This window comes from Strix aluco, chromosome W, assembly GCF_031877795.1.
Source record: "Strix aluco isolate bStrAlu1 chromosome W, bStrAlu1.hap1, whole genome shotgun sequence".
NCBI lineage: Eukaryota > Metazoa > Chordata > Aves > Strigiformes > Strigidae > Strix > Strix aluco.
The window spans coordinates 30031344-30039762 of NC_133970.1; positions in this window are offsets into that span (position 1 = coordinate 30031344).

Here is an 8419-nt window from a genome sequence, read left to right on the forward strand (position 1 = left end):
TTATTAGAACAATTGGGTGCAATAATTAAATTTAAAGAAGGAGAGATTACTCTGGAGGTAAATGACCAAGAGTTTATACAAATAATGAGTTTATCCCTAACTAGTGTTCCCACAGAAGGAAGAATCAGCGAAGAAATTATTGACCAGGTATATCCCAGAGTATGGGCCACTGATGTGCCCGGGAAAGCAAAGAATGCCCCACCTGTTGAGGTCAGACTTAAAGAAGGACAACAGCCGGTAAGAATCAAACAATATCCTCTGAAGAGAGAGGATCAGGAAGGGATCCAGCCAGTTATAGAGAAGTTCCTACAACTAGGATTACTGAAAGAATGTGAGTCTAATTTTAATACTCCCATATTACTTGTCCGTAAACCTGACGGGTCATATCGGGTGGTTCAGGACCTGTGGGCAGTGAATAACATAACTGAAGACCTCTACCCGGTGGTGGCAAATCCATACACTTTACTGACTGTATTGACACCTGAACTAACCTGGTTTACTGTTTTAGACCTCAAGGATGCTTTCTTTTGCCTCCCTCTCCACAAAGCCAGCCAGAAAATATTTGCATTCGAATGGGAAAATCCTAAAAGTGGACGTAAAACCCAGCTGACTTGGACGGTGTTACCACAGGGGTTTAAAAACAGCCCTACTATATTTGGCAATCAACTCGCAAAAGACCTCGAGTTGTGGGAAGCCCCAACCCCGCCTGAGGAAGGGAAACTGTTACAATACGTGAATGACATCTTGATTGCCACCAAGACAAAAGACGCTTGCATGACTTGGACGGTAAGCCTGCTAAATTTTTTGGGGCTTCAGGGATACCGAGTGTCTAAGAAAAAGGCCCAAGTAATGCAGCGCGAAGTGATTTATCTGGGCTATGAAATTAGTGCCGGAAAAAGAACTTTAGGACAAGCTCGAAAAGAAGCAATATGTCAGACTCCGAGGCCACAAACAGTGAAAGAGTTACGGACTTTCCTGGGAATGACTGGGTGGTGCCGACTATGGATTTATAATTATGGACTGCTTGTCAAACCCTTATATGCATTGACAACCACTGAACAAAAACACCTTCAATGAAATAAAGAAACTATACAGGCCTTTGAGCTACTGAAAAAGGCTCTGATGTCGGCTCCGGCCATGGGACTCCCAGATGTAAGTAGGCCATTTTTCCTTTTCTCTCACGAGAAGCAGGGGATTGCCCTGGGGATATTAGCACAAGACCTGGGCCCATATCGTCGAGCAGTTGCCTACTTTTCCAAACAGTTGGATACAACTGCCAAGGGTTGGCCTGGATGCTTGCGAGCAGTCGCGGCTGTGGTATTAAACATCCAGGAAGCCCGAAAATTCACCTTGGGCCAGAAAATGACTGTGTTAGTATCCCATACAGTGTCTGCAGTGCTGGAGGCGAAAGGTGGACATTGGCTTTCCCCGCAAAGGTTCTTGAAATATCAGGCTGCAATGGTAGAACAAGATGATGTAGAGATTGTGGTTACTAACATTGTCAATCCAGCCTCTTTCCTCAGTGGGAACACAGGAGAACCAGTACAACATGACTGTCTAGAGACCATTGAAGAGACGTATTCGAGCCGCACGGACTTGAGAGACAGCCCTATGGAGAACACAGAGAACTGGTTCACGGATGGAAGCAGCTGTGTCCTAAGTGGTAAAAGACATGCTGGGTATGCCGTTACTACCAGCCAGGAAATAATAGAATCAGGGCATATGCCCTTGAATACCTCTGCACAAAAGGCAGAAATAATTGCCCTGACCCACGCTTTGGAGTTGGCCCAAGGCAAGGCTGTGAATATCTATACGGACTCAAAATACGCCTTTGGAGTCTACATGCACATGGAGCAATTTGGAAAGAGAGAGGACTATTGAACTCACAGGGTAAAAACATCAGACATGCAGAGAAAATTCTGAGACTGTTGGAAGCAGTCCAGCTTCCTAAAAAAGTGGCAATCATGCACATCAAGGCACACCAAAAGGTGAACTTGGATTTGGAGAAGGGAAATGAGCTGGCGGACAGAGAGACAAAACGAGCAGCCAAAGGAGAGGTAAAAGTAGAAGGAGCTTTAATCCCTGATGGGCAAATTTCCCTAGAGGGTAAGCCTAATTATACTAAAGAAGATCAAAAACTTATCACAGATCTGGAAGGATCATATAATGAGGAAGGTTGGGCCCTCACCCCGCAAGGAAAGATAGTCATTCCCTCTTCTTTAACATGGTCCCTAGTAAGGGAGGAACATAAGAAAGGACATTGGGGAGCAGAGGCCCTATATAAACACTTAATTAAAGATACTAGAGCTAGAAATTTATATACTACAGTAAGACAAGTGACTCAACAGTGTGATCTTTGCCTCCAGACTAATCCTAAAAATACCCCCAGATTGGAAATGGGCCAAATTGGGAAAGGCAATGGGCCTGGGCAACAATGGCAGATTGATTTTTCAGAACTTCCAAGAAAAGGGGGGTATCGATACCTATTGGTTGTGGGGATTGGTAAGGATTTCCTGCGGGGAAATGGGCGTGTGAGCAATCCTGAATATGAGCAAGGCTGGTAAAGCCTCAGCGTCAGCAAGGATGTGACGAAATGACCCTGGAAGAATGAGGAAGAACCCAGGAAGGTAAACAACTTCAGGGTGTTGGTCTGGGCGGAGGAAGAAGTTTGTACAATGTCGATGTGGCAGTTCTTATCCAACCAGAAGAGAGCTTAAGGCGCATGTGCAAGGCTAACTGTCCAATCAGAAAGAATCATACCATGTGATTGTATCTTGTGATTGTCGCGGATGAAAGTATTGACACGGTAGTATTTAGTAAGAAATCTAGGTTTATTAATAACTAACAGCCATTTATTATTGTAAAATAATTCAGAAATACTAAAAGAAAGAAAAGCGACTTATTCAGATTCTAAAATGACAAGATTCACACTAACTTACTTAACGGTACCTATATATATACATGCATGCACATAACAAAACAGACAAACATACAGAAACAAAGGTGTTTGGATTCAGTAGAATGAACACAGAACGGACATACACACACAGAAACAAGGGTACGTACCCACACACACACACACACACACCCCAGTAAAGAGAAGCTAGCTCAAAGAAAATTTCCCTCTCGAGTTTAGAGCAAATACTCCCAATGCCTTGGCATTCCTCAACGGGCGATAATTGAGACTCGAGCAGGTGGACTTTGCCCTGGCCTTCCGTCTGGAGCAGACGACACCTTAAGGGTTTGGTACCTGAGAGGCGTCCCAGCTCAGGGGAGATGCTGGTCACAGGCCCGCTGCGATCCAGGAGAGCTCAAAGGGTCTCCCTTGTGGTCGCCATTTATAGGGTCCAAGATAATTGACTTTTGTCAAATACCTTCTGGTGCCTTCCAGCATTTACAAAAGAATTTGATTAATGTGCGACTCTGTTATTGTTCCCATTTGACCACATCCCAGGCACAGGTGTGCCAGGCCCTTAGGAGTTGATGGGCCATTTTAACCATTTCCGAGCAATCGGGAGGGGCAGGAGCCAGGCTCGTTAACATTGTCAGTCCTTATCTCCACAGACTGGTGTATAGCTCGGGGGATGTGGGTGGAATCGCACCTAGCACCAAGCAGCCCAACAAAGAGGGGCGGGGGGGGGAGGGGTAAGAATTGCACCACCACAATCCACCCTGTGACTAAAGTCAATTTATCTTGTCCATAGAGTGGCAGTGTGGTTGCCTCTTGCCTCTATGCCTATAAACAGAGGATGCCATAATCCAATTACAGTTGAAGGAAATTTTGTGTTTGATTAGCTTCAAAAAAAAAAAAAAAGTTTTGGGATAGTGTACACACTAATCCCTGTTTTGGGATAGTGTACACACAGGGATACTTCTGTAACTGAGTAATCTGTTTAACCATCCTCCAAACCTTAATATACAATACAATTATGAGCAGTAAACATATTAAAATTAGAATTAAGAAAATCATGACCGGGTGGAACATGGAATTGAACAGTCCTGTTGCAGTTGGTGACCATCCAGATAAGCTTTCCCACCATCGATGCTCTCCATCCCTTTTGACTCTTGTTAACACTTGATGTATTTCTTCTATATCATGTTGGACCGTGATAAGAGTCTTTTGTCCAGTTTTCTGTGCTTGTTGCAGGAGGTCGATTAAGTCAGGATGTTGGAGGAGTCGTATGGACAGTACCATCTATTAATAAGGAATCACATCATGTTCGCATGCAAACACATCCTTTTCCAACATATATGACTACGCTTTCAGGGGTTTCGTTTGGGTGGATCTCAAAGTGACAAATGTTTTGTTCAGTATCAAGACAAATGTCTTGAGCCTCAAGAGTATTTCCTTCACAAATGAAGCCTCGTTGTTCTCGCACAGTACATGCATTTACATCAATTGTTTGCCATTTCCCCTCCTTCTGGTGGGCCCATACTTTATGTTCTGAGGGACAGAGTATGTTTCCATTGTGATTTAGTCCTAATGCAAGGATTGGGTATATGTTGTACACTGAGGCATTGCGTATGGTGAGGACAAATGCAATAATCCTATCACCTTCTGTGTAGTGAGGAAAGTTGACCAATTAGACCTGCCTTTTCTTGTAGTCTTTTGATGCTTCCAGTGTATCTCAGTAATGCAAGATCCCAAGGATTTGATGTGTGAGCCATTGTAGGTGTCTTTACTCTCATGAGCAGAAAAAGGAAGAGAGAAGAAGAGCTGTATAGACACCATTGTTGTAGCAATCGAGGTATGATGGTGAGGGAGAGAAAGGGTAGGCATAATGCTGCAGAGAGTCTCATATTGAAGATGAGGGTTGTTCCCACAGTGCTACTGGTGGACTTGCTGGGTATGGTGTCTGCTTCCACAGTGTCGTTGGTGGAGTCGGTTATTTCTGAAAAGGAAAGAAAAGAGAACGGTCTCGGGGGGGGGGGGGGGGGGGACGCTGAACAGGTTACCCCTTAGGATGCTGGATAAATCCATCTAGTACTGATTTTATGTTTTATTCCATTATTATCAATAGCATCCCATGCTAGAAATCCTCGTGGTTTGACCAGGGTTACTGGTATTGTTCCTACAGATGGTATTTTTGCCATCACAGGCTGTCCTGCTTTCATTGAGGACCAGGTGTGCTCATTATTTAGGTTTGTTTCTGAAGAAAGTGTTAAGAAGGCTCGAGTAATTGGACTTCCATAGGGACCATACTGATTATTTAACTGCTGTAAAATTTCAGAAAGACGTCTGTCCCATTGTCCTTCATGTGGTTTAAGATATTTTTTCAGCAGTCCATTGGCTCGTTCAACTATACCGTTAGATTGTGGGTAATAAGGTGTGTGAAATACCCACTTTATTTCTTTTTGCTTTGCCCATTCCTGTACTTCTTTACTAGTAAAGTGTGAGCCATTGTCACTCTGGATAGAATCAGGGACAGGTAAAATTGAGAGCCATGAGGAAAGGCCTCGGATAGTATTCTGTGCATTAGCCTTTTGGCACTTGGTAGCTGTAAGGAGTCCAGATATTATTTCTACACCTGTTAAAATATATTTGTACCCAGCAGAGGATTTTAAAGGACCAATGTAATCAATTTGCCAAGTAGACCACAAAGTTTTCCCCTCTTTAATGTGTAAAGGTGGTGCTTTGGCAGGATGGTCCATCTGCAATTTTAATTTACACTGGGGGCACTCAGTGAGGATGGTTTCACATGTTTTCCTACTGAGGGGCCATCCCCGGCTTTGGGCTGAGAAGTAAAGTGCTTCTCGACCTGTGTGGCCTAATTTTTGATGTAACCATTCTCCTAGTCGATACCATGTGGGGTTTGAGGAATCTTCAATGTCTATTGTGATAGACAGTAAACTGTTTGTTCATCAAATTCCATTGAAGATACTGGGAGCTCGTGACATGTTATTCCATAAACTATGTTGGCCTAAGCTTAATCTTAACTATTACACTGTGTAACGACTAACTGACTGTAAGTGCTTATCTAAGTTGAAATGCTGAAGCAAGGACTCCTACTAGGCAAAAGACTGAAAAGAGGGAGAAAGGGAAGAAGGACAAAGGGGAGAAAGACAAAGGGGAGAAGAAGAAGAAAAAAAAAAAAGGGGGTAGTGTCTATATTCTGTAAGATATAAACAAAGACTTTGTGAGCCACTCTCAGGAAAGTAGGAAATACGAGAAGCTGGTGACGTGAGGAAGACCCGGATGGAGCGACCCCCTAGCTGCAAAGTGCGCAGACGCAGGGTACACCTCTCAGAGAGACCCGATAACGGAAGGCGGAGGATATAAAAAAGACGGACCCTCGGGAAGTGAGTGCGCGCCGTTGGTGGAGCAGGGACTCCCCGGCCGCCCAGCGCTGTTTTGCTTATTGCCGCTTGCTAAAATAAATAATTGAAATTTAATTTGTGCTAACTTGCATCATTTTGGCAAGATAGTCTATAACAAAATTGGTGCCGTGACTCGGATAGAGGCAATCTGGTGGGAAGCCCCATACGGGGAGGCGCGCCCCGCTGAGTTCAGCGGCCCCGGCTGAGTGCTATCACATCACGCCCTCTACCGACGAACTCCAAAACTCGGCAACAAGCAAAAAAAATACCGGTAACCCTGTAATCTTTGTGCACGAAGCCCCGGACGAAGACGCAGGGTTGCGTGAGTATAGGCCGGTTACCGTTCGGTTGGGGTTGGGTTTCCCGGAGCGTGGTGTGTGAGACGCCCAGCAGGGCGAAGCGAGTGCGGGCCCCTCGGTAGTGCAGTTCCCATATCCCACGAGGGACTGGGTCACGAAAAGGGGGAAAAAGAATTGTGTGAGTGTGTGAAGGCGCTCCGGAAGATGGGACAGAAGAAGAGCAAGCCTTCTGATCCCATGGGTGATTTGGGACCCGAGGTGAGGTACCCCCAAATACCACCAGATAGCCCTTTAGGCTTGATGTTAAACCATTGGGAAGATTACCCCTCTAGGCGGGGTAAGGACAAAGCAAAAATGATTTATTATTGTATGGAAGTTTGGGGAGGGAAACAAATCAGAGGCGACCATCTCTATTGGCCTGTTTTTGGGTCCTTTGAAGAATGGGTCTGCCAAGCCCTAAACATTTATGTCAACTCAAGGGAACCCTTTAATTTGGAGGAGAGTGAATATGCACAGGTATGGATAGCATCAGATACCCGAATAAATCTATATCCTCTAAAAGAAAAAGTTAAGAAAAAGAAGGTACGTGATGAGGACGAACCTCCCACCTCTCCTCCTCCTTACATACCTCCACCCCCACCTCCGGCGCCTTCACCTCCTCCGACTGCGCCGGAGGACCCAGAGAATTCAGACTCCCCACCTGAATCCCCGAAAGAACCGAGACGAATAACCCGTAGTCAAACTAGAATGGGGTGGGGTGATAGTGGCTTGTACCCCCTAAGGGAGGTTGTGATGGGAGGACCCCAGCCTGGCATGGGATATGTGACTGTCCCTCTTAATTCAGGGGACGTCAGAGAATTTAAAAAAGAGATGGGGAATCTATTGGAGGATCCCTTAGGTGTGGCGGAGCGGGTGGATCAGTTTTTAGGACCAAACATCTATACCTGGGATGAAATACAAGCCATAATGACTATACTATTCACTGTTGAAGAAAGGGATATGATCAGGAGAGCAGGAATGAGAATTTGGGATCAACAGCATCAGCAAGGTCCGGCAGCAGATGTAAAATGGCCTCTAAATCGACCTAATTGGAATAATCAAAATGAAATCGATAGAGGTCATATGCAAGACCTGAGGACGATTGTAATCCAGGGTATAAGGGAATCAGTCCCTAGAGGACAAAATATAAACAAAGCCTTTAGTGAACATCAGAAAAAGGATGAAACTCCTACTGAGTGGTTAGAGAGACTGAGGAAAAATCTTCAGCTTTACTCAGGACTAGACCCTAATACCCCAGTGGGACAGGCATTGTTAAAGACACAATTTGTGGCAAAAGCATGGATAGATATTAGAAAGAAGCTAGAAAAAATAGAAGATTGGCAGGATCGGGGGTTGGATGAATTACTGAGAGAAGCACAGAAAGTCTATGTCCGAAGGGAGGACGAGACTCAAAAGAAACATACCAGAATGATGGTAGCTGCGATAAGGGAAGGACAGAGAGTGAACAGTGCTGGGAGAAAACAAGAAGGTCAAAGAACAGGCTATAGATCAAAGGAACCGGAGAGAGAGAGAGAAAAAGGGAGTATTGTCTGCTTTTATTGCGGAAGAAAAGGTCACACAAAGAAGAGCTGCAGAAGGAGAATGATGGATGAGAGAATGTTTAAAGAAGATTAGGGGTGTCAGGGGCTCTATTTGCTGGGGACCCGAGAACGAACTGAGCCCTTGATAAAGTTAAAAGTAGGTCCTCAGCAACAGGAGGTAGAATTTTTAGTAGATTCAGGAGCGGAGAGATCTACTGTTCA